The following is a 7594-nucleotide window of genomic DNA, read 5'->3' on the forward strand; positions in this document are numbered from 1 at the left end:
TAATTATATAAATGGCTGGAGAGGTCAGTGGAACACGAGCTGGAATAAAATGTCTGGGGATGGATCTGGAAACAACTGCTTTCTCCAGAGTAGCCAAGATCAGGAGACAACATTTTTTAGAAAGGACCATAACCATCCTACAGGCATAGAAATATAGAATGGTTATTGCAGAAATTATCCATTGGAGACACATAACAAGAGATAGTCCAAAGCTAGAACTGAGTGCAAATCTTTCCTTTTCTCCTAGGTATCTTGTAATCTTAAGTTAATGAGGTGTGCTGAATCTGCTTTCTTCTTCTAGAGACTATATCATCCAAAGCGCGAGGTGCATGTCAAGAATTCCAGAAATTAAATATTCTGCCTCTTTTTTTCTTCATACTGATTCACTTATTTGTTCACTCATTGAAGAATTACTGAGGACAAAGTAAGACCATTCCCTGTGGTTTAAACCAGAATCAGACTTTGTCTGGAGATTTTTTTTCCCAGAGATTAAGTTATTTGCAATGAGGTGGTAATTATGGTGAAAAAGGGAACCTAAGCTAGGTAAAAGGTGGTAAGGACATAAGGAGAATATTAGAAAGACAATTAATTAGTCAAGCCTGTGGTTCTCAATGATGTCAAAGCATCGTTAATGTGAACTATATGCATCAATACGCTGTGAGAAATGGAGATAATGATCAAATTTCAGAAATTGTGTAATTCTAGGTGTGACATAGTCAAGAATGTGACTATGAAAGAGGAATAGAGGAAATATTATTGATATGTAAGTTCATGTAATTGGAAGGCCAAGGTATACAGAAATCACACAGGAAGCTTAGTAAAGGGTTTTCACAGTGCATAAGGAATGGAAGACATTTCAACTGATATTTGTTCAATTTCAATAAATCTATAGAAAAGTGATGGAGTTGTCATTTAACTTGACCTAGAAAAACTAATCCCCTGAGTATTCCTAAATATACTGATATACCTCTATACCATAGTTACTTGAATTGATAAATCTATGAAAATCCACAAATTACTCATGGCTAATTAATTCTTCGGAACCATCTATCCTAACCTACTTTATGCTGCAATAGAAAATTTGATTTCTAAAGAAATAAAATGTTTCCCAAGATCACATTTTAAAGTTATAGGAAAATTAGACCTAAAACTCAGTCCAGCTTTCTTTCAATAACATAAAATTAAGACAGTATTTTCCAAGACATCTCATAGTACAAATGTTTGAGTTCTTCAAGCCAACCAGTAAATATTAAAATATGACTCCTCTTTCTCACTCAAGTTCTGAGCTAGTTGGGGGGAAAAAAAGCAATGCGAATAGAAAACCAAAACCACTTCATTACTTATAAAATTAAATTATAGCATATAATACAGTATAATAGCAAAATGGATTAGCTAAATACATCCATATTTGTGGATATTATTAATGTAGTCACAAGTAATGCCTGGGGACTCTGTCCAGGTTTGATATGTGACAAGAAGGAGCAGTGTATAGCTGCTTTCTAGGGAAGCTCATGTGAGCATGAGTTGATTATGCTCAGTGTATTTACCTCAGATTTACCCAACAGATAAGTCACTCATCAGAAAGAAAATAGATTATGAAACAGAGATGCCAGGAGTGTTAAACGATTAACATTAAGGAACCATAGGAAATTAGAAAGTAATGCCTCCCAAATAGCAAGGAAACCACTATAAGTAATGGGAAAATACAGAAGCAATTTCACAACTATATAATAAAGTAAATAATATTGACATTCACACACAACATACCAGAATTCCTCATAAGGAGGTGATTTAAAGAGGCCCAAATAGCTTCCAGAATCAACAAAATCAGAAGAGCATGCAAACGTGAAGCTGAGTAAACTATGGGTTTGGAAGCTTGAGAGGTGGTGAAAGAATCACAGAGATATGCAATGTCAGGGTCACATCATTATTATCCAGAGGATTTAATGTGTTGACTTTTTTTTAACATTCCTGTCATAATTTTGAGACTATCACTTTGACAAGATTTTCAATTTTGCCAGTGGATAATTAATTTAGCCAGTGGATAATTAATCAATCCCTTTAATTTTATGCTCATCCTACATGATTTTGCATAGATAGATAGATAGATAGATAGATAGATAGATAGATAGATATTGATAGATAGATAGATTATATTGATAGATAGGTAGATAGATAGATGATAGATAGATGATAGGTAGGTAGGTAGATAGATAGATAGATAGATAGATAGATAGATAGATAGATAGATAGTGCAGGACAATCTTGCTCAAGACTTCCAATATTCGAAGTTCTTTATTTACCAAGTGAAATTAACAAATGAGCACTTCAATTAAGCACATTAATGTATGGGCTTGGTTAATGTAAGTCAACTCTGAAGTTTCACTAAGCTCTCAAAAATTCTATTTCTGCATGAAAACTAAACACCAAGGTAGTCTTTCTGGCCATACACAGATGTCACATATTTCATTTTATTTTGCATGTATTTATGAAATGAAATATTCACTTCTACATGATATCGTGTTGAAAATCCAGACCAACTGCTTGAATCATTGAGCAACTGAATGCAGAGAATAAAGGTTCGTGGGCTCTAGCATCGTGACCTCTGTCTGCCATCAGCTTAGAATGCTTTTTTATATATGTATATATAATTTAAGCTAACATGTTGGTCCTTTTTAAAACCTGTGCATTATTTCTGATTCCACTTTTCTAGCATTATATTTTTGTAAATAGATGCAATACCTTCTTTAGGCTCTCTGAGAATACTGACTACAGAATATTCAAAGTTTCTTTCTTTGCTTTCAGTTTCTTTCTTTGTGAATCTGTCTTTTGAGTTGAAGAATTTCTTCAAATATCAATCATCCTTGACTCTCAGTCGTATTTTAAAGGCCCACTGGCAGTTGTGTGGATATGCAAAATCCTTATCATGTTTTGGGCTTCCCTCTTGGAGTAATAGGCAGGGAACTGAATGTTGGTTATTGTACCCAATTGTGGTTGGTTATTGTACCCAGTTTCTCCAGAGAAAGCCTCCAGTTTCCTGCCTAAAGTGTTTTTGCCTGTCCACCAAAACCATGTGAGCAAGATGGGAAAGGTGGCTGGGCTTCTCAACCCTCAGTATCCTACTTTGCATGTGACCTCCCACTTCCATTCCCACATCTCACCCTCAGCTTCTACTGTGTCTAGTAAACCACAATCTTCTGCCTTTGGGGTTTGATTTCTCTAAGATTATACCCCTGTTCCTCTCATGAGAGAAGGGAGGTCACTGAACTGTGCTTTGGTAGACCTGTCAAGCACTCTTTAATCAGAATCACCTTTTGTGGTACGTGGAGCCTCCCATTTCTGAGTCTTTACTGGATCCTAGAATGCAATTACCTTGCCTTTTATTGCTGTCCTCTGCAATTGGTACCCTCCCTTTTCCTAAGCCCCCATCATTTTTCCATCTTCCAATACTGTGTTGACATCTCCTGTTCATTAGTGTTCTTCCTTTTCATTCTTTATAATCTTGTGAATTTATGAATTTTAAATTTACTTTGATTTTCTATGTTTATTCAGAAATCTAGCTAGTAATTTAATTTTCTTTCTAACTGGAGAGCATAATTATTTCAGTCACAGTGGCACTCTTATGGAGAGATTTTCACAAATAGAATCAATGGGAGGTTAGAAAGACAATGTGTAGTTGACTTTCTCTCTCCCCATATTGAGTTTGCTTACTGAGGAGTCCAGCCCGAGCTGAAAACCTACATGTGATTTTTCAGGCTCCACCATAGGGGATTTTTTTGTTGTTAATCCTCACTGGAGGATATTTTTTCCATTAATTTAGAGAGAGAGAGCAGAAGGGAGAGGTAGAGACAGAAAGAAACATCAATGTGGGAGAAATACAGCAATTGGTTGCCTCCTGCATGTGTCCCAACCAGAACTGGGGATCCAGTCTGTGACCGAGGCACGTGCAGAATAGAACCTGAGACCCTTGGATTTGTGGGTTGGTGTTCTAACCACTGACCAACACCATACACTTCCTTCCTCAGATTGTCCAGGCTTAAATTCTGACTCAACCAGTGCACATACCAACACAAAGCACAGAGTTTTGTGGCTTTGTAAAATTTAACTCCCTTGAGCCTTAGACTCTTCATCATAAAATGGGGGTAATAGCATTCACCTCTTTCAGCTTTGGGAAGAGTCAATGAGATGCCTCATATAAGTCTTAGAAGTCTGAGTTACATAGTAAATGCTGAGTCAATATTAATGATGATGATTTAGGTTGTGCAACATTAAATCATTAAAAACTATACATTTTTCTCCATGGAGGAATTGAATCGGTGTCTAATTCATTTTCTCTCACTAAAAGTTAAACACCGGTGTTTACATTATAATGAGCAGAGAGTTCCAAAGAGTAAAACTTGAGCCTTGGGTCTTTAATTGAAACTTTACTTAAATTTTGGAGAAAAAATACTTTGGCTCAGATTGTAAACCGAATTCCCAACCCAAGGCAGTGCCTTGGGGTTACCGCAGACTTCCATTATGGCCTCAGTGTTCTATATACTTGTGTTCTATACAATTTTTTGAAGTTTTCCTATTTGCATTATGGATTATTGTGAAGGCCTGTGCTGTTCCAAAAGATGATCTTTATTTTCCTGCTTTATGCCCATAACCATATTTATAATTCCATGTCAAGAGAACAGGCTATAAACACCTGAGAGAGAGATCCTGATGGCTAGAAATCAATTCCCTTTAATGGCTCTCTCCTGTTGTCAGCCTCCTCAGGCATGTTGGCCCAACAGCTAGTACTTTTTCAAACCATATTCCTCCTAATGCATGATCATGAATAGATGCAAATATTCCCAAGATGCATCTGGATGTGCAGGCATTTTTCAGCAACTAATTCAATAAACAGAGAAAGGATGTATGTGCTTTACAACTTTACAGAGAAACAGAAAAGACATTGCTAGAGATTAGCTTATGCAGCAACCCTTCTCGGTTTAGAGTAAGGTGACCAGATTTTAACATTGGTAAAGCGGGACACCATTGACCGGGGGGGGGGGGGGCGGGGGGGGGAGGCGGGGGGGTGTTCTTGATTAAAAATTTGGTCTATATGGAGCAACAAAAATTTTCATAGAACGCAAAAATAGTATTGTAATATATATTTTTAAATTTCAACATAAGTACAATTTACAAATATCCTATCTAATAATAGACAAATATGCAAATTGACCATACCTCCGACACACCAACAAGCCACGCCCACAGGCCACAACCACCATCCAATCAGAGCAAGTATGCAAATTAACCCAAACCAAGATGGCTACAGCCACAGAGAGCAAGGTTTCCTAGGTAACAGAGGAAGCCAAGCTTTCTGCCAGCTGTTGCAGGCCTAAGCCTCCACTCAAGCTACAAAGTTTCAATTATAGAAGGTAAACAAATTCAAACAAAGGGCGGCAGAATGGAGCTTGAGAGAGCAGGCCAGGGTTGCCGGTGGCAACAGGGGAAGCAAAGCTTTCCGCACACCCTGGCCGGGCCCACCCGCTTAAGGCAACAAAGTTTCAATTATAACCCCAACACAAATAGCTGCGGGCCTCAGAGGGAGCCCCAGGCTTGGCTCTGCTCCAGGCTACAAAGTTTCAATTGTAGAAGGAAAATAAATTCCAGATACCAGGGCCTCCGCTTGGGTTGCCCGGGGGTGTGGCCGGCCTGCAAACCACCACAGGCCCCTCGCTCAGGCCGCCCCACGCCCCAAGGGTACCCCACCCTGATCAGGGACACCCTTCAGGGCAAACCAGCTGGCCCCCACCCCTGTACCAGGCCTCTATCCTATCTAATAAAAGAGTACTATGCAGATTGATCATCACTGCAACACACAATATAGCTGCCCCCATGTGGTCAAAGATCCTGCCCCCATGTGGACACAGGATGGCCACCACAAGATGGCCAGCAGGAGAGGGCAGTTGGGTGGCACCTGGCCTGCAAGGAGGGCAGTTGAGAGGGACCAAGCCTGCAAGGGAGGGCAGTTGGAGGTGATCAGCCCTGCAGGAGAGGGCAGTTAGGGGTGACCAGGCTGGCAGAGGAGGGAAGTTGGGGGCAAACAGGCTGGCAGCAGAGTGGTTAGGGGGTGATCAGGCTGGCAGGCAGAAGCAGTTAGGGGCAATCAGGAAGGCAGGCAGGCAAGCAGTTGGGAGCCAGCAGTCCTGGATTGTGAGAGGGATGTCCGACTGCCCGTTTAGGCCCGATCCCTGGGATCGGGCCTAAACGGGCAGTCGGACATCCCTTGAGGGGTCCCAGATTGGAGAGGGTACAGGCTGGGCTGAGGGACAACCCCCCTCCGTGCACGAATTTCGTGCACTGGGCCTCTAGTAATAAATAAAAAATTATGTATAGTATTATTTTATTCTTTGGCATATTTCTCATTTGAGTGAATTTTTTTTAGTAGATTGCTGTCGTTGTTTAAAAGGTCGTGAATTTGCCGTAACGTAAGTCATAAGTGTCACTTCAAGGCTGGCGCTAGACTTTTTGCCGCCACTATAAAATATAAATAATATGAGTACTGTCTGCTAAAGTCAAGAAAATTTATGTATTTATGAAATAAATAAATAAATTACTTACCTAAATTATCTGAATAGCTGATTTGTAATGACATCACTTGTTTAACTAGCTTACTAGCACACAGTACTATGTGTATCGTCTGAGAGACAGTTACAAAATGTTTTCATCGTTGCCAATCCCAAAAAATGCCATTGTTCATTAAGTCCAAACAATGGTGGTCGAATTCTAACAACTGATCAACAATGCGAACTTTGATAAGCAGTTCTCGATAATCAGTTCTCAACAATTATTTGTTATTATTAAAGTTTAACATTATAAAAATAACAAAAATAATATAAAACTCATATCCTGGCTAAATAGCCACATGGCCGCCGAAAACCGTATATTCCCTTCCCGTTCTCCCGCTGTTCCCTAGCTTGTCGTGCATTCTTTCCAAAAATCGGGACTTTTTTAAAACGCTGCGGGACGCGGGACAAATTGTTAAAAATCAGGACTGTCCCGCCAAAAGCGGGACGTCTGGTCACCTTAGTTTAGAGGCAGCCAGATTTTCTTGGTATTTATTCAACTATTGGTAAATATTCATCTATTTATCCATTTATACAATAGTCCCTGTGTGTTTTTTATACATAAGGCAGCTCTGAGCTAGATAATTACCACAGAATGCCCTTGGACAGAGATATGACCAATTTATCTCCAATTGGGCTTCTTGGTTGAATAATTTTATCTGCAGTGATCATCAGTCCCATTTTAGAACACAGTCCATTCCATACAAGAGGTTTTACTTTGTGTTTGTTTATTTCATTGATTTGGGTCTTTCTTTAAACAAATAGTTATTTTGGCCATGGTAAAAAGTAATACCTAGTGAAATTTATTGTGTATAGAAAACTGTTAGTGATTTTGTGGCGGTTATATAAGATAATTATTTGCCAGATTATTTTAGTGCCTTCCACTTTTGAAAGCTCCTTGGGGTTATTTATTAAATTATCAAAGCATGAGCTGGGCTGGAGTAGGTTAATGGGGGAAAAGGGGGACATACATAATACTTGCAACAATACATATT

The sequence above is a fragment of the Cnephaeus nilssonii genome (genome assembly GCF_951640355.1).
Source record: "Cnephaeus nilssonii genome assembly, chromosome: 15".
Classification (NCBI taxonomy): domain Eukaryota; kingdom Metazoa; phylum Chordata; class Mammalia; order Chiroptera; family Vespertilionidae; genus Cnephaeus; species Cnephaeus nilssonii.